Source organism: Lampris incognitus, chromosome 8 (assembly GCF_029633865.1).
Source record: "Lampris incognitus isolate fLamInc1 chromosome 8, fLamInc1.hap2, whole genome shotgun sequence".
NCBI classification, from domain to species: Eukaryota; Metazoa; Chordata; class Actinopteri; order Lampriformes; family Lampridae; genus Lampris; species Lampris incognitus.
This window is the reverse complement of record NC_079218.1, coordinates 54,292,309-54,307,767: the sequence shown is the minus strand read 5'-3', so window position 1 is coordinate 54,307,767 and position 15,459 is coordinate 54,292,309. Positions and strand designations below refer to the sequence as shown.

General features: G+C 45.3%; 1 protein-coding gene and 1 pseudogene across 1 annotated transcript in view; one reads left to right on the top strand and one right to left on the bottom strand.

The window, feature by feature from the left end:
• The first annotated feature begins 213 nt into the window (after nucleotides 1-213).
• Nucleotides 214-8,431, top strand: LOC130116452 (uncharacterized; annotated as a pseudogene).
• A 2,578-nt stretch (nucleotides 8,432-11,009) lies between these two features.
• ska2 (spindle and kinetochore associated complex subunit 2) overlaps nucleotides 11,010-15,459 on the bottom strand; it is a 36,316-nt gene continuing 31,866 nt past the window's right edge. Inside the window, exon 5 of the mRNA XM_056285002.1 lies at nucleotides 11,010-11,366. The gene's annotated coding sequence lies outside the window, so the exon portion shown is untranslated. The remainder of the gene's footprint in view (nucleotides 11,367-15,459) is intronic.

Genomic DNA, 15,459 nt, shown 5'->3' with positions numbered 1-15,459 from the left:
AGGCAGCTGTATGCTCACGTAAAAAAGCCATATCAAGCCACTGTGATCCTGAATAACAAAACACATGTAATGGAGGTGGACTCTGGAGCCGCATGCTCCTTGATCAGTGAGGGCAGTTGCAACACCTTGTGGCCTGACCATCCGCCTTTACTGCACAAGTAAAGACAATGGTCCCAAGCAGAACTACAAGTTAATGGGAAGATTTTTGTGGATGTGCAGTATCAAGGCAATCACAAGACCTTACCACTGATTATTGTTCGAGGTCAGGGGGCAAGTCTACTGGGCAGGGACTGGTTTGAGGCACTGGGCATTTCTGTAATGGGGGTGCGCCAAGTATGCTTACAATCCGTGGAGTCCATCTTAACGGAGTATGCAGAAGTCTTCCAGGACCTCGGGGCTTCACGAACCCCTCCAATTGCTATTGATATTGATATGACAGCATCACCCAAGTTTTTTAAAGCACGTTCGGTGCCCAATGCCCTTCGGCCAAAGCTAGATGAGGAGCTTGACAAGCTAGTAGCTCAGGGTATTTTTGAACCCGTGAGACACTCAAGGTGGGCCACACCCATCGTACCAGTAGTTAAAAAGGATGGCAGCTTAAGAATTTGCGGTGACTATCGCTGCACTGTGAATACAGTTGTGAAACCTGATGTATACCCCATTCCTACGGTGGCTGAACTGTTTTCCAGACTGGCAGGGGGGTGCTTTTCAGTAAATTGGACCTCAAACAAGCTTACCAGCAGCTGGTGCTGGACGACGAGGCTGCAGAGCTTCTCACTATAAACACCCATCGCCTGCAGTTTGGAGTATCGACAGCTGTGTCCATATTTCAGCGTTTCATAGATACACTCCTCGCCGGTATACCAGGCGTGCAACCATACCTGGATGATGTCTTAATAGCACAATGAACGTCTTCGTGCAGTGCTGGAACGATTCGCAGAAGCAGGATTGCGGCTACAGAAGGAGAAGAGTGTGTTTGCTGCTGACCAAGTTGAATTTTTAGGTTTTAGTGTGGACTAGGATGGCGTGCTATGGACGCTATGGACTATGGAGAAAGTTGAGGCTATTCAGAAGGCGCCTTCACCCCGGAACAAAACGGAGTTTCGGTTATTCCTAGGCCTACTCAATTTTTACAGCTGTTTTTTGCCAAACAAGACTACCATCTTAGAACCACTGCACTGCCTCCTGGATCAGTCTGCACCCTGGCAGTGGACTAACACACATGAAAAAACTTACACTGCTGCAAAACAACTGCTTCAGGCTGATGGCGTGCTCACGCACTATGATGAAACAAAGCCATTAGCCGTTGTTTGTGACGCTTCGCCTTATGGCTTGGGGGCGCTGCTCTTCCATATGGAGTCATCTTTGCCTCGAGGACACTATCCTCCACTGAAAGAAATTATGCCCAAATAGATAAGGAGGCCTTGGCAGTCATTTTTGCAGTCAAAAAATTTCACCAGTACCTTGCTGGTCGCCACTTTGTGGTTTTTACTGACCACAAACCTCTTTTGGGCCTGCTACACCACTCTAAGCCCATGCCACCTGTCCTGTCCCCATGCATGCTACGCTGAAGTGTTCTTCTTGGGGCCTACGATTACGAATTGTGCTACCGCCCTGGCAAACAGCTGGCAAATACTGATGCCCTCAGTCGCTTACCACTGCCCGCTGGTATGCATGAGACCCCTCCACCCTGGCAAACAGCTGGCAAATACTGATGCCCTCAGTCGCTTACCACTGCCCGCTGGTATGCATGAGACCCCTCCACCCATGGCTCTTACTGAAATAGCGCCTGAAGCCCCACTGAATACAAAACACATTGCCGCCCTTACCCAGAAGGATCCAGTTCTGTCCCGGGTGCTGCGCTGGGTCCTGCATGGCTGGCCAGTGGATACACCTGACAGCCGTTTAGCATAGATAATTAGGAAAAGTCAAGGAAAGATAGCTGCGTTACACAGCCCTCTATACTACGTATGAGAGCTGTGAGCAACTCTGTCCAATTCGTGATATCTCGCGGGGAGTGAGAGACAGAGGACGCGCTCACTGGAGACCCGCTGACTGCCTGATACACGTGGATTAATATCACAATTAGGTGAGTATTTTGACTTCATAACTCAAAATCTGTTCAAAACAACAACAACAAAACACAGGTGCGTGGATTTAATTATTTTAGGGTTTTAAACATGAGCGGTAGCGCGGTAACGTTGGAGCAGGAAAACAGAAGGGATAGAGTTGCTCACAGCTCTCATACGTAGTGTAGAGAGGGGGGGGGGGCTGTGTAACGCAGCTCAAGGAAAGAGGAGATCGTGGCATTTACACTGCTGTAATAATTACTATTTTAAAAATCACAGCGCCAATACACTTCAAAGGAAAATCCGCTGCCAGTTATCATCTACATGTTGTTTATGGACTAAGTTATATTTTTCACCTCCTGTAAACTATGGTAGCTTCCTCGCCTGGCTAACTTACGTTATGCAAAGTGATGACGCTGTGTTGGTCTACTCGTTTGCATCTATTCACATGGCCTCGTGGACACAGGTATATAATCTTAGCTTTATTTGGCACTTTTATTTAGTCAGACAAATATCAAATATATCCTGTAGCGTGCACGGATAAATAGATCGGACCCTTTACTCGACTGGTTAAGGTGGTCGCCCGTGCTGCGGGAGATCCGGGTTCGCGTGGCGGTTCCCGAGCAACCCCCCACCCCCGCCCCCAAATTCGCTACAATACGTTAGGCTACATAATAATAATATAATATAGTAAAATAACTCCGCTGGTTACCTGTCCAGAAGAAAGGTAGCAAGCTCTGCGTCATACTTCAAACTTCTGAAATCCCGAAGTGCTCTCCATCTTTCAAAAGCCACGCTGAGGTTGACTCGGGTTTTATTCCTTGCTCGCGGTCCACCTCCTTCTTGGATGCCTGCTTTTGTGCCAGTGTCTTCGGTTCTTTTACTTCTTCTTTTTTTTTGTTGCTTGAATCTGCAGTTGTTGGCAATGGAGGAATTGAAAATTTGCTAGGAGTCGATTCCAACGCTGCCTGAGCTTCCTTTTTCGCCACTGTGGATTTCTCGTGAACGCTCAGGAAACTCAGACAGCAACATGATTGACAAGAAGTAGGGACAGCCGCTCAACCTATCAGGGCGGAGAGGCCAGAGAGAGGCCCTGATTGGTCAAAGCTTACGGGAGCGGTAGCATTTTCAGATTCCCGAATACAGTGGCAGGGGATAACACTGAGATCCTGATTTATTCTCAGACCACTAATATTACTGATAGCTGAAAGGGTATTATGGCATTTTTACCAAATAAAACACAAAAAAGTTACCAACTGTAGCTTTAATCAGCAATTGGAGTCCATCCAGTCTGAAGCTGGCTCAAGGGTCCACTGGCTAGCAGGCTCTCAGGTTTACTGGTGAAGATGCTCTCTGAGAAGCTCTTAAACGTCAGGACAAGTGTGCCTGTAGAGTTTGCATGAAGGCCAAGATCCCTGAAGGAGGTAGACCGATGGAAAGCTTCTGAGTTTTGCCAATTCCTGCTTTATTCTGCCAATTCCTGCTTTATTTGTGTGTCCGGGTCACAGCTGCACAACCACTACTGCCATAGTAGACTAGTTGTGATTCTAGAGTGTCTAGACACAAAAAAAAGTTCATACAATATTCCCGGGATATGTTGTGCTGTTGGCTGTAATAACAGTCGTTAAAGAAAGCCTGGACTACATTTTTATTCAATCCCAAAGGAGCTAGATTGGCGGAATAAATGGCTGGCTTCAATCAGAAGGGACCACTGGCAGGCAACTCCTAACTCCCGATTGTGCAGTCAACTCACCGGTAAGTTACGTTTGCCTTTAACTTAGCTAATTAATATTTATACCTCTTAGCTCCCTTTTAGCACCTTCTTTCACTTGCACCTTAATAAAAAGACTTCAACTGCCAGGGTTGCTCCAGTGTTCCTCTCTACCTTGATGCTTCTCCTCACTGAGAAGCAATGGATTGCCGATCAGCAGATGCGCGCTGAGATCAGCCTTCTTGTTAAATATACATTACAGTACTTACCTGCAGCATAAAGGTGAATAAGAGAAAAATGTCTGAGAGAAAAAGATGAAAAGGAAATTACCTTGCTCAGGTTGGTCAATATCTTGATGGTATGCACACATGTAATATTCTACCATTCTTGCCTCTCTGTCTGTTTAGGAAGAAAAAATGACAACCCCATGAGCCCCGATTATGTACCCAGCCTGTTTGCACACACTTCAGCTGGACGGCGGCAGAAAAACATCTGTGCCAACGGCAGGTTTGAGCACACCCAGCAGATGAAACAGAAAAGGACTGAGACTTTGGCCCCTAGCAGTGACACTGACCATGATACTGTGGCCCCTTCCAGCACCAGCAATGACACCGACAACACCATGGGAGTACAGGCAGACTGTGAGCACAATTACTCTCAAGCCACTCATAGCCCAGGCATCATGGAGCCATGCCCAAATGCAGCCTTCAAAGCTAGTCAAAACATTAACAAATGAGTGTGCTCGACTTAGAGCAGAGGTTCATAGTCTAAAGCACAAAGTTGGTCGGCTTTCTTTTAATGAAGAGGTATTTAAAGGAAATGGTGCAATGGTACGGGAACTCACAGGCCTTCCAAGCTATGGTAAATTAATGGTTGTCTTTAGTTTTCTTTCAAAATTTCTGAAAGCTAGTCCAAGACTGACTCCCTTTCATAGCTTTTTGTTAACACTGATGAGAATGAGGCTCAATTTACCTCTATATTTTTTTGTCCATTTATTTCGTATGTCTAAGACAAGTGTTGCCAGAATATTTAATAGTACATTAAATGTCATGTATGTTAGACTGTTACCACTTATATTTTGGCCATCAAAAGAACAAATTCAGGTCAGACTGCCCATCTGTTTCAGGGATAACTATAGCAACTGCACTTCTATCATTGACTGTTTTGAAATATTTATAGAGAAGCCAAAGAACTTGAGAGCTCGTGCACAGACATACTCTCAGTACAAGCATGACATCACTGTAAAATACCTGATATCAATAACATCACAGGGTGTTATATCCTTTGTGTCAAATGGCTGGGGTGGACGCACAAGCGACAAGCACATCATAGAAAACTGGATATCTTGAGAAATTGTCACCAGGCGGTCACTCTTGCAGATGGAGACTTCAATGTCAACAATCCGGTTGGCCTGTATTGTTCACAGTTGAAAATAACAGCATTCACCAAAGGCAAGCAGCAACTGCATCCACTGGAACTAGAAGCAACAAGGGAGCTGGCTGCCATCAGGATCCATTTGGAAAGAGTCACTGGCCTGGTCAGGAACAAGTACACCATCCTTCAGACCACCATCCTATCCCACTGTCTCGCTGCCAAGGAGCCACTCAAGGACAACCTAACTCCCTTGACAAGATGGTAAGTTTGCTGTGCTCTTTATAATATTTGCCTATCTGTGGTCCCCGCAGAATAGACAGGAAGTAGTTGCATGTAAAATGTAAAACTGATACAAACCCCAATTCCAATGAAGTTGGGACGTTGTGTAAAACGTAAATAAAAACAGAATACAATGATTTGCAAATCCTTTTTGACCTATATTCAATTGAATACACTACAAAGACAAGATATTTAATGTTCAAACTAATCAACTTTGTTTTTTTTGCAAGCTAGGACAGGGGCATGTTTACTACTGTGTTACATCACCTTTCCTTTTAACAACACTCAATAAGCATTTGGGAACTGAGGACACTAATTGTTGAAGCTTTGTAGGTCCAGGGTCTCCGTTGTCGTATTTTGCGCTTCATAATGCGCCACACATTTTCAATGGGAGACAGGTCTGGACTGCAGGCAGGTCTGGACTGCAGGCAGGTCTGGACTGCAGGCAGGCCAGTCTAGTACCTGCACTCTTTTACTACGAAGCCACGCTGTTGTAACACGTGCAGAATGTGGCTTGGCATTGTCTTGCTGAAATAAGCAGGGACGTCCCTGAAAAAGACGTCGCTTGGATGGCAGCATATGTTGCTCCAAAACCTGTATGTACCTTTCAGCATTAATGGTGCCTTCACAGATGTGCAAGTTACCCATGATGCCATGGGCACTAACACACCCCCATACCATCACAGATGCTGGCTTTTGGACTTTGCACTGATAACAATCTGGATGGTCCTTTTCCTCTTTAGCCCGGAGGACACGACGTCCATGATTTCCAAAACACAATGTGAAATGTGGACTCGTCAGACCACCGCACACTTTTCCACTTTGCATCAGTCCATCTCAGATGAGCTTGGGCCCAGAGAAGCCGGCGGCGTTTCTGGGTGGTGTTGATATCTGGCTTTGGCTTTGCATGGTAGAATTTTAACTTGCACTTGTAGATGTAGCGACGAACTGTGTTAACTGACGATGGTTTTCCCAAGTGTTCCTGAGCCCACGTGGTAATATCCTTTACACAATGATGTCGGTTTTTAATGCAGTGCCGCCTGAGGGGTCGAAGGTCACAGGCATTCAATGTTGGTTTTCGGCCTTGCCGCTTACGTGCAGAGATTTCTCCGGATTCTCTGAATCTTTTGATGATATTATGGACTGTAGATGATGAAATCCCTAAATTCCTTGCAGTTGTATGTTGAGAAACGTTGTTCTTAAACTGTTGGACTAGTTGCTCACGCAGTTGTTCACAAAGTGGTGAACCTCGCCCCATCCTTGTTTTTGAACGACTGAGCCTTTCGGGGATGCTCCTTTTATACCCAATCATGACACTCCCCTGTTTCCAGTTCACCTGTGGAATGTTCCAGACAGGTGTTTTTTGAGCATTCCTCAACTTTCCCAGTCTTTTGTTGTCCCTGTCCCAGCTTCTTTGGAACGTGTTGCAGGCATCAAATTCAAAATGAGTGAATATTTGCAAAAAACAATAAATTTTATCAGTTTGAACATTAAATATCTTGTCTTTGTAGTGTCACTTGAATATAGGTCGAAAAGGATTTGCAAATCATTATATTCTGTTTTTATTCATGTTTTACACAAAGTCCCAACTTCATTGGAATTGGGGTTTGTACATCAAGGTAATAAATGTGACCTTTACCTGTAGACTTATTGTATTTGGCTTTAAATAAACCAACAGTAATAGAGTTTACTTTTAATACAAAAGCAACCTTAACGTCTCCAGTAGTACATCATTCATTTCATAATGTCTCCTACCATTTAAAAGAATAACTATGTAGGGGTTAGAAATCATAAGTTGTCTGCCATCTAGCATATATGCTATGTTTTATATATGTACATATATATATATATACACACACACACAATTAGTTTCTGCACAATCTACGGTATTTGCATGTGTTCAGTGATGTCAGATGAATGCGTACTACAGACCATAAAGACAAAAGAAAAAACAGCAACAGCAGGTCAGGGGCCTCATAACATTTATTCAAATTACAGCGTCCAACTTAGAAGGTGCAGGAGCCAGAGCCAGCAGAGGGTGGAGTGGGTGAAACCAACCATTTTCATCTCTGGTACGGAGGTTAAAAAGCTATGGAGGTGGAGGCAGTAACAATGTAGTATTCCTGCGACTTACATGTCCTGTGAACCAATAGATATGTTTTGTCGCCAAATGCCATATCTTTGTGTCGTTCACCCATCCTCCAACTGCGTATTGATAGGCATCGGTACTCTTGAAAGCCTTCAGGCTATCTCCGGTGTATGGGGATGGGTTGTGTACAAGGTAAATACAAATGTCAGGAAAAGTAAGTTGGGGCAGATGCTTCGTGGAAGTTAAGGGACAAAATAAAGCTGAAGGTAATAAATAGGGATCGCTACCAATAATTGATGTTTTTCCCAAATAGCGCTCTCTTTCTCTCTCATTTAAATGTGTAGTGTTGGCGGTCATGACAGCAATGACGGTCACAGTAGAAAACTGTCAAGTCACTCGGACACAAATATGGCAGCGGGCATTTCGGAGGAGACATATTTGGTACCCATGAATACCGGTCCTTTGCTCCTTAAAGACTTCCTGCATACTGCAGTGTTCATACTGTCAAACAAGGCACTGCTTGAGAAGTACACAGAGTATGTGAATGATGCTCTTGTGTTGTTTGTTCAGCACTTTGGGAAGCTGTATGATGAGATGTACCTTTCCTATAATGTGCACAACCTTGTGCACCTTGCACAAGATGTCAAGGTGCATGGGAACCTGGACTCCTTCAGTGCCTTCAAGTTTGAAAATGTTATGCAAAAGCTAAAGAGGCTCGTCAGGAAAGCAGAATCTCCCTGCTCTCAGGTTGTGAGGAGGCTTTCGGAGAGAGCGTCTGCACAAATGCAGAGAGTGGAAGGTTTAGGTGTAAGGAGAGAGCACACATCTGGACCTCTGCCACCATTGTTTCAGTGTGCACAACAGTACACCCAATATAAAACAGATCTCTTCACCCTTAAACTGGGCTAAGCCAACAGCCATGTCTACATTCAGGGAAAAGTAGAAAAGATCAGGAATATAATTGTTGAGAAGGAGGAGGTATACCTCGTCTACTCAACATTTGCCCAGCAAGAGTCGCTCTTTGAATACCCCACACCTTCCTCTACATTTGGCGTACATTTAGTAAATGGCTTCTTGTACATGACACAGCACTGCAATATCGGACTGGTAGAAGGGAAGGTTTTCCTAATACCTCATGGAGGACAATTTGTTGCTGTGCCCCTCATACATATTAACTGACCATTTAAACCCCATCCAACCCCACACCTGAACGACCCCACCCCCTGCCCACCCACCATCTCTCAGCCTCTTGCTTGTCCACCATCTTGCATGTGTAATTATGTCTGTCTGACTGTCTGTCCCCCTTGTTGCTGCCTCTCCAGACACCAAAGCCTCGTCCCCTGATCTGCCCCTATCTCCTTACCTGAACAGTAAGTATTCGCTTTAAAATGTTTTTATCAACTTACACTATCTTGTAAGGCCTCTCTAGTCCCCTAGCTGTGGTAGTGAGAGGTGCTACTGAATCGAGGAGACTAGAGGGCCACAATTAAGTCACTAGTGAAATGTTCAACAGTCAGTCATTACACTGAAAGGAGCCAAGGCTTCAGGCAGCTGCTGGCCAAATGCAGCTACAGTGGAGGGACGACCAATGTGGCGAGTGGCAATTACATCTGTGCCGACATTAAAGGAGCTGCAGGAATTTCTGGCAAGTACTGGAGGCTCCCTACATGTGACCACAATCTCCTGTATTCTTCATGTCTGGGCTATGGGGTAGGGTGGCAAGACGGAAGCCTTTTCACACGAAAAAAAGAAAGCAAAACAAAACAAATCAGAACATCCAAGTCTGGCTAAATTTTGCAAAAAGATACATCCAGTCTCCCAAAAGCCAGTGGAAAAATGTGTTATGGTCTAATGAGACCAAGGTTGAACTTATTGGCCATAATTCCAAAAGGTATGTTGGGCACAAAAACAACACAGCACATCACCAAAAGAACACCGTACCCACGGTGAAGCATGGTGATGGCAGCATCATGCTTTGGGGTTGCTTTTCTTCAGCTGGAACTGGGGCTTTAGTCAAGATGGAGGGAATCATGAATGGATCCAATTTCATCGTGGGCCGGCTGAATGACTTGGTCTACCGTATCCAGAGGAGCAAAATGGCAAAAGCTAAAGTGGTCCATCACGACAAGCTCAAGCCTTACCATTCCAGGACTCCGCTTGATAAAAAGCTGGGTCTTCTAAAGTGCCGACGAGTGGGCACCACTGGAGGTACCCCCTCCAGCAGCAGATGAAAGCTCTGCTGACATTGGTCCCTTCCACCTGTGGGACACCCTGTTAAAGACTGAGGTTACTGCTGCGGGGGCCCTAGCCTTCATTCTTCACCGTCAGCTTCACCAAGCCATAGCCAGCCTCCTGGCAGCCCTGCCTGGCCTCAGCTGGATGAGGCCGGGGCTCAGGATCCTGGTGGGGGACACGTCCAGTGTCTCCCTCCTACCTTCAGCCCACTTCAGAGACCCCGGAGGGTCCGCAGGGCCCCGGACATGTTTGGTGACTGGGTTAGCCGCTGAGCATTGTTAAGAACTGAAAGACTTAACTGTTCGTTAGTTAGTGGTGAGATCACTGTTCTGGGAGAGGGCCAGAATGCGCCCCGATCTCACCGGGAGTAACGGTAGTCGACCTGGAGCTCCCTAGTAAAAAAGAAAAAAAGTTCCAGTATTGTATTTTTGTAAGTGGCACTAAGCTGTAAGCTGCATTAAGCACTGTTAAGGTTTAAAAGCACACTGAAAATGCACAAGCCTAGTTTAGGTGTAGCTGTGACAGGAAGGCACAGACATTATGGATATCACCCCTCTGCTGGGGGAGGACCCATTCAAGAACTGTGGGAAATGTGGGTTATTGTATAATGTTTGTATATTTTTTCCCTTATCAAAGTCGGTGCTGGAGTGATGTTAAGGCTTAATCATCATCCAGCGTGGGGGTAGTGTTGCAAGCTGAGCCATGCCCCTTTAAGGAGGGGGCTTTGTGGGTAAACTGTGGGGGTGACGCAGATGCAGCCATGTGTGTATGTTCTGTTTTTAGCCGCAGCCACAGAGATAGCAGTGTGCCGACAGACAGGACGGTTGCCACCGTTACCAAGTGATGATTTTTATGCAGCAGAGGGAGGCTGTGTGTTAAGTTGTACTGCAGTGCTGAAATAAAGTGCCCCGTTCTCCACCGCACAGTCGGTCCGGATTCTTCGTGAACTTGTTACCAGCTACATGCCAGACTAAGCTAAATAGGCCAGCAAGACACCAGAGGCTTCCAACTACGGTTCGGGGCCTGGAAGCTGGAGAGGTAACCCCGGGTAACACTCCTATCAGAATTAACGTTTCGGAGCAGTAATAACACAAAAGTTGCGATTCAACAGTCTTGAAAATTACCATGAAGATATTCAAAGCTCTAAAAATTGATAAAATCAGGTTCACATTGTTCCTCTGGTGTCCTCTGTGAGGGATAAAAACTGTCTGACCTAAGCTTAAGAGATAAAATCAAAGTCCTGAGAGAATGAAAGAATGAAAGTATTTACTTTACACTTTTGACCACATATAGTCAATGTATTGATATTTCACAACACGGCAGTTTGAATTTGATCTAGGGGCAACATGTTTTATGGGAGACTAAGGAACACTTGGGCTGCAAATCCATAAAAGGCAAGAGGGAGAGTTGACAATGACCAGCAATATATACTACACAACGCCAAAGTCACTGCAGTTTCCATGATCTCATGGTTGTATTTGGCCATCGTAGGAACAGACAAACGTTGCTTTTCTCGTCTCCATCTAGGATGAAATTCTGCGGGGGCTTCAGTGAAGCCTTGCCGGGAGTTTCTTTCTACTGCTTCATCTTCTGCAAACTGCAGGAAACCCTAGAAAATGAGAAGTAAATATCGTTTTTAACAAAGCCTTGGCTAACCACAGTTTTGAAATCAAGAGTGTTGTAAACACAAGAGCCGATATGTCTGACCACATCTGTCACCATATTTAATAGGTTTATTATTTCATGGCATGGATATTGTAAGACCCACAGGGATAGAAAACACACAGTGGCTACTTCTGGGTGGGACTTCACCGTAGTTGCCTGAATGTCGTCACCCCCCGCCCCCCAGCTACCAAGCTAACAAGAAGACTACAATATGCATATTGCTTAACTTGGTTTGTACACAGTAATATATAAACAATTAAAGACTTTCCAACCAAAAAACATGCATTTTGCCTGATAATCTATATTGAAGAAAAAAAAACACACAGTATGGTTTACTTCACCAGGTCATGTTGTGTGAAAAGAATACATCTAAGAAAGTTCTCAATAGAAATTATATTCAACCACGTGTCAATGGTATTCAACCATGTGAAGGACCATGTGACCATGTGGAGGACCATGTGAAGGACCATGTGACCACGTGGAGAACCATATGAAGGACCATGTGACCACGTGGGGGACCATATGAAGGACCATGTGACCACGTGGGGGACCATATGAAGGACCATGTGACCATGTGAAGGACCATTTACGCAGATTTTCTTTGAAACAAGGGGTGAAACTGTTCACATATTCACACCGTAGTCCTTCAGTACTGGCCCTGGTTCACAGAATGCAGACAGACTTTACTAGACAGTGTTGTCGTGAAAGAAAAAGTGTGTGTGTGCATGCGTGTGTAAATAAACTTGTGATGTACATACTCTTTCACCTCAGCAGTATTTTCCCATGTACAGTGCCTTGCAAAAGTATTCAACCCCCTTGACAGTCATCACTAATTTCTGTATTATAAAAGATACTCACACCTCTGTTCCTGAACAATATTATTTTGGTGAACCCATAAGCTCTAACAGCATGTTCCCAAAGCCACAATATGTGTATGATTCTCTTTGGCTAAGTATGTCCAAGCTTTGCACGTTCTTCTGGAGTAATTTGCCCATTCTTCTTGGCAGAATTTGTACAAGTCTTGCAGGTTGGGGGGTTGTCGCCTCAGGACTGCGACTTCCAGTCTGTGCCACAGATTTTCAATGGGGTTGAGGTCCAGACTTGACTTGGCCACTCCAAAACATTCACCTTTTTGTTGCTGAGCCATGCCATTGTTGCTTTAGCCTTGTGCTTAGGATCATGGTCCTGCTGGAAGGGGAACCTTCTCCCAAGCTTCAGTTTTATGGCAGACTGCAGCAGGTTTTCTTCCAATATTTCCCTGTATTTAGCTCTATCCGAGCTTCCCTCAATTTGAACAAGGTTCCTAGTGTCTGCAGATGAAAAGCAACCCCATAGCATTATGCTGCAGCTACCGCCACAGGCTTCACTGTAGGGAGGGTGTTTTTAGGACATGAGCAGTGTTAGGTTTGTGCCACACATAACCACTTTGAGTTTTGGCCACAAAGCTCAACTTTCATACCATCTGACCACAAAACTTTTACCCACATCCTAACTGGGTCTCGCTCATGCTTGGTAGCAAACTCCAAGCGTGCTTTTATATGCATAGCTTTGAGCAATGGCTTCCTTCTTGCCACCCTCCCAATACAGGCCAGGTTTATGGAGAGCTCGTGATATGGTTGACTCATGCACATTTACTCCAGTTTCAGCCACTGACCTCTGGAGCTCCTTCAAAGTGACTGCAGGATCATCTGTGGCTTTCCTCATCAGCCCACGTCTTGCTCGGACACTTAGCTTTGACGGACAGTCTGTCCACCAAAGCGCCAGGGTGGTGTGATACAGCTTCCACTTTCTGACAATGGATCCAACAGTGTTCTGTGGGACATCCAAACACTTGGATATTGTTTTGTGTCCCTTTCCCGTCTTCTGCATTTTAATCACTTTGTCTCTTACTTCAGCATTATGCTCCTTTGTCTTCATTTTCTGGTGGAGTTCGCGCCCGGTTTATGAATGTTACACAGAGTGCTTTATACCCACAAACAAGACCATTACTTTAATATCTTACAAGTGCACACTAATTATGTCCAATTGTGTTTACCTGAGTTTGTTTTAGGAGTACTTTGTCATTTGTGTAAACTTGAAGGGGTTGAATACTTATGCAAGCACTATCTACTACTACCACTATCGGCTGCTCCCGTTAAGGGTCGGCACAGCGGATCATCCATTTCCATCTCTTCCTGTCCTCTGCATCTTCCTATATCACAACAGCCACCTGCATGTCCTCCCTCACCACATCCATAAACCTCCTCTTTGGCCTTCCTCTTTTCCTCTTCCCTGGCAGCTCCATATTCAGCATCCTTCTCCCAATATACCCAGCATCTCTCCTCCCCACTGTCCAAACCATCTCAATCTTGCCTCTCTTGCATTGTCTCCAAACCGTCAAACCTGAGCTGTCCCTCTAATATAATCGTCCTTCTTTGTCACTCCCGATGAAAATCTTAGCATCTTCAACTCTGCCACCTCCAGCTCCACCTCCTGTCTTTTCATCAGTGCCACTGTCTCCAAGCCATATAACATAGTTGGTCTCACAACCATCTTGTAAACCTTCCCTTTAACTCTTGCTGGTACCCTTCTGTCACAAATCACTCCTGACACTCTTCTCCACCCACTCCACCCTGCCTGTACTCTCTTCTTCACCTCTGTTCTGCACTCTCCATTACTTTGGACAGTTGACCCCAGTATTTAAACTCATATGCCTTCGTCACCTCTACTCCTTGCATTCTCACCGTTCCACTGTCCTCCCTCTCATTCACGCATTGATATTCCATCTTGCTCCTACTGACTTTTATTCCTCTTCTCTCCAGTGCATACCTCCACCTCTCCTCCACCTGCAACCTACTCTCACTACAGATCACAATGTCATCCGCAAACATAATAGTCCACGGAGACTCCTGCCTGATCTCGTCCATCAACCTGTCCATCACCATTGCAAACAAGAAAGGGCTCAGAGACGATACTTGATGTAATCCCACCTCCACCTTGAACCCATCTGTCATTCCAACCGCACACCTCACCACCGTCACACTGCCCTCATACATATCCTGCACCACTCCTACATACTTCTCTGCAACTCCCAACTTCCTCATACAAAACCACACCTCCTCTCTCAGCACCCTGTCGTATGCTTTCTCTAAATTCACTAAGACACAGTGTAACCTCTTCTGACCTCTATACTTCTCCATCAACATTCTCAAAGCAAACATCACATCTGTGGTGCTCTTTCGTGGCATGAAACCATACTGCTGCTCGCTAATTATCACCTCTCCTCTTAACCTCGCTTCTGTTACACTTTCCCATATCTTCATACTGTGGCTAATCAACCTTATACCTCTGTAGTTGCTACAGTTCTGCACATTGCCCTTGTTCTTGAAAATCGGTACCAGTATGTTTCTTTTCCACTCCTCAGGCATCCTCTCACTTTCCAAGATTGTGTTAAACAATCTAGTTAAAAACTCCACTGCCATCTCTCCTAAACATCTCAATGCCCCCACAGGTATGTCATCAGGACCAACTGCCTTTCCACTCTTCATAGCTGCCCTCACTTCCTCCTTGCTAATCCACAGCACTCCCTGATTCACTTATCCCCACTTCATCCAACCTTCTCTCTCTCTAATTTTCTTCATTCATCAGCCCCTCAAAGTACTCCTTCCACCTTCTCAGCGCACTCTACTTGCTTATCAGCACATTTCCATCTATATCCTTGATCGCCCTAACCTGCTGCACGTCCTTCCCAGCTCAGTCCCTCTGTCTAGCCAATCGGTACAAGTCCTTTTCTCCTTCCTTAGTGTCTCACTTCTCATACAACTCACCATACGCCTTTTCCTTTGCCTTTGCCACCCCCCTCTTTGCTTTATGCTGCATCTCCTTGTACTCCTGTCTACTTTCTTCATCTCTCTGACTATCCTGTTTCTTCTTTGCCAACCTCTTCCTCTGTATAATTTGCTGTACTTCCTCACTCCACCACTAAGTCTCCTTGTCTTCCTTCCTCTGTCCAGATGACACACCTAGTACCTTCCTAGCTGTCTCCCTCACTATTTCTG